This window comes from Rhopilema esculentum, chromosome 2, assembly GCF_057945365.1.
Source record: "Rhopilema esculentum isolate cy_ngs chromosome 2, ASM5794536v1, whole genome shotgun sequence".
NCBI classification, from domain to species: domain Eukaryota; kingdom Metazoa; phylum Cnidaria; class Scyphozoa; order Rhizostomeae; family Rhizostomatidae; genus Rhopilema; species Rhopilema esculentum.
The window spans coordinates 4,032,683-4,043,021 of NC_142816.1; positions in this window are offsets into that span (position 1 = coordinate 4,032,683).

Genomic DNA, 10,339 nt, shown 5'->3' on the forward strand with positions numbered 1-10,339 from the left:
AATTAATTGAAGTTTTCGGGGAGAAAATATGACTATTTAGATTTTTTGGTTTTGAAATAACTTTGGTTCCCAGTATGAAATATGAAATAACAAAATAACTGAATACATCTTTGAATGTTGTGTTAGAATTATCTATTTGATAACAGCATTGACTCAAGTGACTTTTGATATGTAGAGTTTTTAGGATACCATATTACGCCTGGGTTGCTCTTTTAAATTTTCCAAACTTTTTTGGGGCATTTTTTCACAGGAGGCGCTTAAAAGAAGAGGCGGCTTTTCATACTTCATGATTAGTAAAAAAGCCAATAGCATAGAATCTACCGCAAATTGTTTTGCCTTATATTATCTCATCAAAATAGACAAAAATACCAGATAAGATCATAAAAGTGTTTTTATCTACCTTACTTGTTCCACAACTTTATACTATGAATTCTTTATAATACAACTGAACAACAGTATTGTAAACCATTTAAGTTGCAGAATTGATTTGCTGATAAAATCTGTCTTCTAAATTTTCAAATCTCCAAACAGATATTGTTCATTTTTCAATTTTTTTTATCTGAGTCTAGACATATTTTCCGCGAGGTTATTCTTATTTTAAACAAAATAGACGAAGACTGGCCCCTTCAGGTTGTACCCTCCACGCAAAAGACTTTAGACTATCAGTTTTGATACGTGTATGTTTTTCGAGTTTCTTTAGTTGTTCCCCAAAAACAAGTTGAGCAAAACAAAGATGGATTTCTCATCCAGTGTCCTTAGATTCCCCTCAAAAGTACCAAAGGATCAATACAGTTCCAAAGAGAATCAATTCCCTATTTTTACCTAAGTACGGGGCCCTTTGGCTATTCCTGAACATATTCTTTACACATTTTCAATATTTTATCTGCAAAGTTTGGTTTTGAAGACTCAATCTATTTTGTATGTGAGTCGGTCCCATGTGTCCTGACACCTCCTAAAAACTTTTTACTTTGGGGGTAGAATGGAACATTTGACAATTTCGAAATACTTTACTTTGGTAATTTGAAATATGAATTAATTGTAAGATATCATCATGAATTATGAAATAATGTCGTCCCCTCTTATAGGGCCTCGCAAAACATCACGAGACACCAAAAGCCATCTGCTTGAAAAGGGGGATAAGAAGTAACTGTTTCTAATGTTCCTCACTATGTTTCGCAGCAAGCTATTGTTGTATCAATCCAAACATTTTTAAACATCTTTTGACACATCAACGTGTTTGTACCCAAGCACTTTCCACATCCCAACTTTTTTTAAAATACCTAATTTTGCAGAGCCACAACATTTTTAATTATTAAAACTCGCATTTTTCTTGCTTTGAACAAAACTCAAGTAAACCAAAAACTTGATTCTTGATGAAGCTTGAGCGTTGCATTATTCTTAAACTATTCTTAAATTTCAGCGATTTAAAGCCTTAATATTCCTATAGACTATAATCCAATATTCATATTTTCGTATAAAAAGTGTGTACCCTGAATCATATGAATGGATTAAAATTCGAAAAAAAGCTAGCCCTACTCAAGCTCTACTGAATAAATCGGTTATTGAACCTCACTGCGCAACCTAACTGTGCCCTGACTCTGAGCCGACAAGGAATATAGTCTCTTTTGCTAGTCGACCCGTCCTTGTATCACTTTTCTCGCTTCTTAGAAATAGAAACAGTTTCATGAGTTATTGAAAAATTAATTGAAAGCTGAAAACATTGCCTCTGCAGCTAGATAAAATCCAATACATGAGCCGAAAAATACATTTATTGCTAGGCATATGAAAAATTAGAAATTTTTGCTCAATTGTTTATCGACAACAATACGTCCTTAATCTTAACAAAACGTCTCGACAGATTTACCACTGGAGACAGCACCATGGTTGCCGTAGACGCATGAAAAATCATTTTGAGTATAAGTGATTCAAGTTCACTGGAAAATGGACCTTTTGAAGCAATTTTGCCTTACAAAAAAATTAGATGGTTTCTCTTTCAGGGGCGAAACTACCGGGGGGTGTGGGGGGTGTGACACCCCCCCAATCCAAAAAATAGTCGATTTCGCAGGGCAATCGAAGATTTCGCAGGGCGCCAAGAAGAGCTTTGTTGCCACGCAGAAATGCCACTTTTGAAGTTCGTAAAGGGCCGTTAACGAATTTTGAAATGGAAATATTATATTTGTTATAAACCTCCCTTCCTGACATTGCATTTTAGAGAACGGAAAAGGTATGTCAGGAAGAGCTCCGTTATTAGCAAAGCGAAAGCATTCCTTACCGAAAGTCATAGCCAATGGATGCAATGATTGATGCATATGTTCATGAGGGCAAGATTGAGTCCATATAAATTAATTTAAGTTGTAAATTATTTTCATGACAAGCACGGCGTCACTGGGGAGGAATAAGGGGCTGAAGTCCCTCACTTTGGTCAAGATAGGAATTTTTTTATCATTTTTTCTATTACTTTTTATCAGTGCATGAACTAAAAAACATAATAAATCGTTAAGATACCGATTTTATTTCATCTAATTGCTAACTTTTTCACGTATATCTTTATTATTTTTCTTTTATTTGCATTAATTCAATAAATCATTTTCTGTATCATTGCAATGTTTAAATTTTGGATGAGTAAACATGGCCTTCTCGAGACAAGAAACTGCACATTTCTGTACAGGAAAAAAAATTCTCCCAATCAAAATAACATCTTCCTCTGTCATTCACAACTACGTGCAATCTGAAACGAAAGGTTGCCGTTTCTTTCCTTCCCCAACGTCTAACACTAGAGTTTTAGCATGACATCCCCCTCCCTATTTTTCCCAATAAACAATAATATTTTCAATAAACAATCAGTTCTTTTAGCACAATAGTATTTGCTAAATTTTTGTCTGAAAGATGCTTTTTAGCCCTTTCACAAGGTATAATTTCAAAAAATTTCTTCACGTCGGACCCAACCATGGTGGGTCCTCCTACCTCACTAAACTCGACTCTTAGCCCCACTGGGCTAAATTTCGTTGCGCTGTCTACATCACCCCCCCCCAATTAGCTGTTTATTAGCTTAATTTTGCAAACCAAACATTAAATGAAGTGAATATAAAAAAACAATTTACGCTCACGTAGAGAAATTTCATAGGCAATGAAGTTTCAAGTTTGTTTTTATTGCTTAGAAGTTTGTCCTTGGTAAAGACCAGTGTACACTGGTAAAGCTTTCACTAGTAACCTATAGACAAACCGTTGCTACTAGGTCTGCAGGGCACCACTCAGTTTTGCAGGGCAGAAACCCTTTTCACCCCCCCCCCCCCAAAACTATTGGCCAAGTTACGCCCCTGTTCTCTTTATATAGGAACAGAATCTCTCATATTGAATGGTTGGGATAAAGTCTTGATATCGGGACTAATAAGGAAGGCTGTGAGTTGGGAATTAAAAGGAACATTTCCATAAATGCTGAAGTTGGTTTTGCCGACCATATCTTTGGAACAGTAGTCTTTGTGCTCCTTGAATTATAAAAGCTGATTCAATGTTTTCGCTGACCATATCATTGTTATAATCCAATGTTTTCACTTTACATGTTAGAAGATTGGGCAATTTCATCCCCTCGTGCTAATTTTAAATATTTATTTATTTATAAAGATTTTAAATATTTCCTTTCTCTTGGCCCTATCCTCTAAAATCCTGTTTTTTTTCTTAATATAATCAAAAATGTTTCAAATAAGATCCTCGTTTCCATTGAAGGAACTATGTCACAGAATAGGAATTAGGCAGAAGGGGAACTCCTGCCTATCAGGTGGAGCCTGAAAAAACTTGCGCCTGCGTTAACTTATACGAGGCTTCGAATGTCAGGAAAATTTTAAAAAAGAATGAAAGTAGACAACTTTATTTAAGACGAAATGCCCCATGATTGTGAACAAATGCAATTATGTATCATAATTCGTTTATATCTGATTAATGAATGATAATTTTGTCATGGCTAAGTTCGTCTAGTGAAATCGAGGGCAAAGGAACCGACGAGAGTTTTGTTTATTATGATCTCTTCGTAGCGGGAGGACGCGATTGTAAAAACTCTGCCCATATAATTCCTATCATAAAATAAGTGGAAATGTAAGGAGATAACATAAAAGTTTGTATAAAGTTTTTGGGCAAAGACTTTAGATGATTTTATATTGCTTGATAGTTGTATCAGGTTGTTTAGAAGCATCCTTCTCTTCTTTCGTCAAGTTAGGATGCTATGACAGTTCATATGAGACAGAGTCATCTATATAAATTTTTGCAGCTTGTACATACATGTAAAGGTTGTGCATTCGCGCAGTGATAAGTAATGTAAAGCTTGGTTCAAAAAACCTGTTAAAGCACAAGTTGGTTGTAATTTTGTTTTTTAAATATGTTGCGCGGCCCCTTAAGTTTACGAGCAGATTGTGATACCATATAAAACCTCAGCCTTCAAAATTTTTTGGGCCCAAATGTCACCTTGGCCCAGCTCGCTTTGCAAGACCATGTCCACAACATTAGGATTGATGGTTTATTCATTGTTTTAAATTTTTCAATGATATCCAGTTCAGTTATATCTAGTTGCCTTGTCTGTAAATATTATCTTCTGAAAATTCCCTAGTCATGAATATTACGTCAACCCCTATTATTGTGAATTAATTGGGACTGACCATCCCATGAATCATTCTGAAAACTGTACGTAGATATTTTGTCCGCCTTGCGGAGACAATATTCTTCGAAAACATTTGACTCGTGTAAGAGAGCCCTATGACACCATATAAAACTACCGAATATTTCTGGGAGATCCTATTTGTTTGTTGACCCAGTGAGAGGTACGGTCCTGCTTACACGGCCATAGCAACCACGTAGCTGTAGGTGTCGGCTAGGGGGGGGGGGGGCAAACTCGAGCAAGAACCATACCTGAGGGGGGCAGGCTTTAAAACAAGAAAACAGATATATAACAAACAGATATATTTGGACAAAATCAAGGTCATGGAATTGTAAATATGCCAAATTTTCAAAATATCATTTGAAAAAACTGTAGCCAGAGGGGGCAAGCTGTTGTCAAAATTTTCATTTGGGGGGCACAGCCCTCCGTGTCCCCCCCCCCTGCAGCTACGTGGCTGGGCCATAGAGGTACCAGTTACACTATATCACTGTGTTATCCTACCTCTTTGGTATGGGCACTATTGTTTACATTCCCTCTCCCACTCTTGTTCTAACTGACAGCAATGACTGACAGTAGCTTGTCCATTCTTACGTTACTCCTATTCGACATGGAGCTCTTTTCAAAACCTTTGGTGTAAAGTGAAAAGCCTTGCCGTGGACCGTCTTTCATTTGAAAGCCGCAACCGTATTATAGAAGCCGTAAACCGTTGCGAATTTATACCGAAAGACGCAAGACGCACCTTTTGTTGAAACCGCAGTACGCAGATAAACCATGTTTAAATCCGGAGGCCGCAGGTAAAAATAGGGTCCAAGCCATGAAGCCACAAACCTATAATAGGCCCCCTTTCGAGTAACGGCACGGAGGGAAATACTTAAAAACAGTTACGAAAAATAGGCGTATGCGATTTGTTGAACCTTGCTTAAGGACAACTTTGGGCAATAAGCCCTTATTGCTTTTTACGTAAAGCAATAAGCCCTTATTGCCCAAGCAAGGCCTAAAATGACATTTCATCTGACAAAATTTTATCTAACGGAAAAGTAAACATCTAAAATTATACGTTTTTCACAGGAAGACTTAAAGAATGAGCCATTATTATTTGTAGTTCATGCGACAAAATGCTAAAACTTTGGACAGGATGATGCAAAGGGCCACTTTGTCTTTCCCCTACCATCCATGTACCATTAAGCAGAACACGATGACTGGGAAGGGGGCAAAGGAGATTAGGACAAGGGAAAAATGGGGGTCCACACCCTTTGGAATGCCAGAAGACGCCCTTTTCAAAGATATTTTTTGCCATTGGAAAGGGGGGCGTCCGCCCCCTCTTGCACCCCTTGCTACGCTACAAACAACAGCCAGTTTGTGACAATGTGTTAGAAGGGGTGGTGCCGAAATTTTGGATAATTTGTAGGAAATAATTTTGAATGCCCCTTTTTCAGAATACAACATAAACATAACAAGACAAAATTATTCTTGTAAGCAATATAATGAATCACGTTAACAAGAAATCACTTTGCTATTGGATGGACCCTGGGTATCAATGATTTAAGTTTCATACAGTGTTTACATAAATCAAAATATTAAATGACTTTCAAAAAACATTATTGTCGAAAACTTAAGAGATACCCAAAATAAATGGACAGGAGTATGCATACCTCACTAGAGTAGCCAGGGTAGTAAGACAGGGGGGGGGGGGGTAAAGACAAGCTGAGTGATGGAAAAATTGGGGCCAAAACCCTTTGCAATGCCAGAAGATGCCCATTTTTCTAAATGAGTTTTTGACATTGGTGGGCATTTGCCCCTCTTGCTACCCTCTCACTGCACTGCTGCAATACCTTATTTGCACATAAAATTTTATTTTCCAAGCTGTAAGTTTCAGTGCAAGAGTTAAAAACAAACAGTTTGATAGATAGATTATGGTTAAGTATAAATATACATTTTTACAGATTAATCATTCAATAAATAGAAAAATAAATAGTTCTGTCATAGACACTAAATATTAAAATAATAACCAGTTCCTTAATGCTATAAATTATTGAAAAATAATAAATTGACGTGGCTGCATGAAGGAACTTGTTCAATGCTTAAAGACTCATTGATATGAGATCAAATGATTGCAAAACTACTTGGGGTAGGGGGATAAAATTTCAGACATTTTGCTTGAAAGACAATTGGGTGTGGCCTCAGTGATACCATAAAGAATAAGTTGAGTACTAAATAGGTTAGGCAACATAAATTGTATTGTAACTAAACTTTCAGATAGTGTGTTCCAGGTAAAAATGAATATCTCGAATCATTTTTCCACAACACTTGTTCCATGTCCAATGTATCTAACTTGGCATTAAACCTGCAATTATTTTGTCTGTGGGAAGAGTATCAGGGGAGGCAGCCATAGTATATCTATCAGTTTTGAAGAAAAATTGGCAATGGCAAGGCTATAAATTCTAAGGAGGGCCTGCAAAAATAGTGAAAGAAATTCAATGAAATAGCCGGTGCTTTCTTGCCATTTTCTTCTTCAAGGTTTCCAAAGTTAGGCCCTAGAAAGGATGAAATGTGCATGGTGAGCACAGATTATAATGTTTTGGTGGATTGAAAGAGAGGGTTCATTTCTTCAAAGCCTAAATCCACAAGAGGGGGCACTCTTGGGGGGATTGAAGTACATTTGTTCAGCATTTATGGATAAAAGCTATAAGGGAATAAAATTACACTAATTGGCAACTAAATTCTAGTAAAGTTATGTTTGTTGATATCTCTTTACCTTTAAAAATGTTTGCTAATAACAATTACAAAAATATGCATTTAGACAAATCAATAGCCATAGTTGAAATTTTGAAACTAAAATAGATGCAGAGACATGTTTATATAATTTTCAAAATCTGAATAAAACAAATGATGGTAAAGTTTTATTTATATAGAGTTAAATAGTACAATAAATATCTTTATGATGCAGCTAAGTTTGATAAACACCACAACAAAATGGAGTAGCATTAACCTGCAACTCATGATTTCACAAGCAGCCTGGATAATTCAACAATTTAGTGATTTTCAAATAACTTGGATTTATGAACACTGTGTCTTTAAGCTTTTCAGAATATCAGGAATATTGTACTCTGAAGAGTGTCAGATGAAAAGTTTAAGAATGTTTAAAATGTTTGCTTAAGTCAAAAAGCTATTTTTAATTTTTATACTACAAAAAACTAAACAAATTTCGAGATTAATAGATCAAAATAAAAAAATAGCAGGAAAGTGGAGGTGACACATAGTGACTAAGCCATCATTACTAGAACCAAGATAAAATAAGGAACTATTCATTTTATCTTGTTAGAACTCATGAAAACCAACAACTGTAGGTTTGATCTCAAAGTTTACATGTAAACTAACCACCTATTTTTGCTTCAACAGAAGATAAGAAATAACTATCACCAAGAGGAATTAATGGGATGTTGTCAAAGGAGTGCACACTGTCAAGTTTATGCATGAACCACTTGTTCTATTTTATTTGTCATATTATTTCAATTGTAGGTTTTATTGTTCTGAATACTCAAATTTGTGCAAACCATGCAAAATGTACAAGGCTTAAAGGGTATGTGGTGGTGCAGTGTATTCATCATTGATTTTTGTGGGTGTTGTGACATATTTTAGTATTAAGGCTATTTGTCTTCGTTGTATTCTCAAAATCATTATGTTCTTCAAATTTTTAGAGTGTCCAAAGAATAGTTACCAACCTTGCTAGATCGTTACCACTTCCAGCATCAAATTATCATTACTTTTAGGTCAAAAATTAAATACTGTTTCTCAAAATGTACAGCTTTTATGAATCAGGCATTTTGTCTGTGGAACTGGAGCGCAGGAAATATTCCCTTCTTGTATAATTCATGTGTTGGTTTTGATGGTCTTTCTCAGACTTCGAACCAGAACCAGATCTCGACTTTCTAAGCCGTTGTTTTTTTATACTGTTCCTTTTAATCTTCAGGTCATTGATTAACTTTATTGTATTCTTGTAAGGCTCTGCATCTGCATTTGTGTCAGTGATATGAAACTGAGATACAGGAATGGCTTTTTGAGTAGGTGTTTTGTAGACTTCCTCGACATCCATTTGCTCATCTTCACCCATTGTATCTTCATTTACGTTGAATACTGGAAACATTGGAGGTAGTTCGTTAGTTGGAGTTGTCAAAGGTGAGCTGCATGGTGACACTGCAGTGCTGTTCTTGCAAAATTCAACAGAACTCTGACGCCGTACTTGAACTCGCTTACGAATGTGGCCTAGCATTTTGCTTCAAACTTGTTCAAGAAGAAACTAATTCTGCCCATTCATTGACAAGCTGCCAGAGATTTTTATCACTCAAAACATCCGTTTCGAGACCTATGATAATGACCCAACATTTGAGATTTTACTAGGCAGTCAAATAAAAATTATCGATGCAAATTTAACAACAAATGCTAACAAATACACGATATTTCCAGACACCTGGCAGTGATTGCTGTTTCGAATGTCGCTTGATGATATGCTGTTTTGACTTGCCCTTTTCACTCCGTTCTTCAAACCACTAGAAGTCCATGAAATGTTATTTTCTCTTGCCAAATTCAAATGAAAACAAATGTGATTTGCGCTCACCAACTCCAATTTGACTAGACTATTATTACGAAGAATTAAAACATACGGCTATCATCATGTACAGCTGCAAATCCAATGAATGAAGACATCGTTTATACGACACCGGCTTTCAGGGGCGTGGCTCGCGGATATAGTGGTACGGGTTTAACACCCCCAATTCTTCTTGATTTTGTCGGTAAATCTTCTTCTCTTCTTCTTCTTCTCTCATCTCTCCTTTCTCCTTCGCCTCTGCAGCTCTCGTTATTTTTAATATTATTTTTTAATTTTTGCGGCTCTGGTACCCAGGGTAGACATTGATGAGTGTTAGCACCTAAAACTTTTTGGTCACCTCAGTTCGTAATATGCTCCGCAACCCCAGCTTTTAAGTTACTAAGGTACTAAAGCTATCTAAGCTACTAAGGGTTGTCAACAGCGCTTGGGCAAAACTATTCAGAAAACGCTTTTGTTGCTTATAAATTTGGAAAAATTGTGGTTTTTTATTTGTAGGAAATTTTAGCAGTTTCTATAAAGGCTGTTCATATCTGAGTAGACAGTAGATCCCTCACTGTGGAAAAGACTGCTATATAGTTGGAATATTGCTCATTTAAATCTTTTCTCCTTGGCTTTAGTTAGAAAATAAACATACCCAGTGGTGAATCTAAATAGGCCACCTAGAGAAAAGAAAACCCAGAACACAACAACTGGGTTTGTTTATAAAAGCTATCTATTTTCTAACTTCAAAAAAGGTTTAGAAAGTCTACAATGATTGCCATGTATCCTAAAATAAGCAAGAAGTATTTATGGGAAAGCACAGGTATTTGTTGCGTTGGTTCGGTTAGCAAAAGGCCTCAAGGGCCTATATAAATGTTATCACAAAAGAAATAAGGAAGATGCTAAGAGAAGAAGGTGAGATCGAGTTAGTTTTCAGTTTCGAAGAAAGCACTGGAAGTAAGACAAGGGTGAAGCCAAAGTGCTAAAAAATTTCAAGGCTTTTGGAAGGACAGATGGGTTGTGGAACAAAGTTTGCGTTTGACAAATGACAAGGATGGTTGTCTTCCTGGATCCTGGCACACCTCAGGGGGCCAGGGATAATCTCCTAG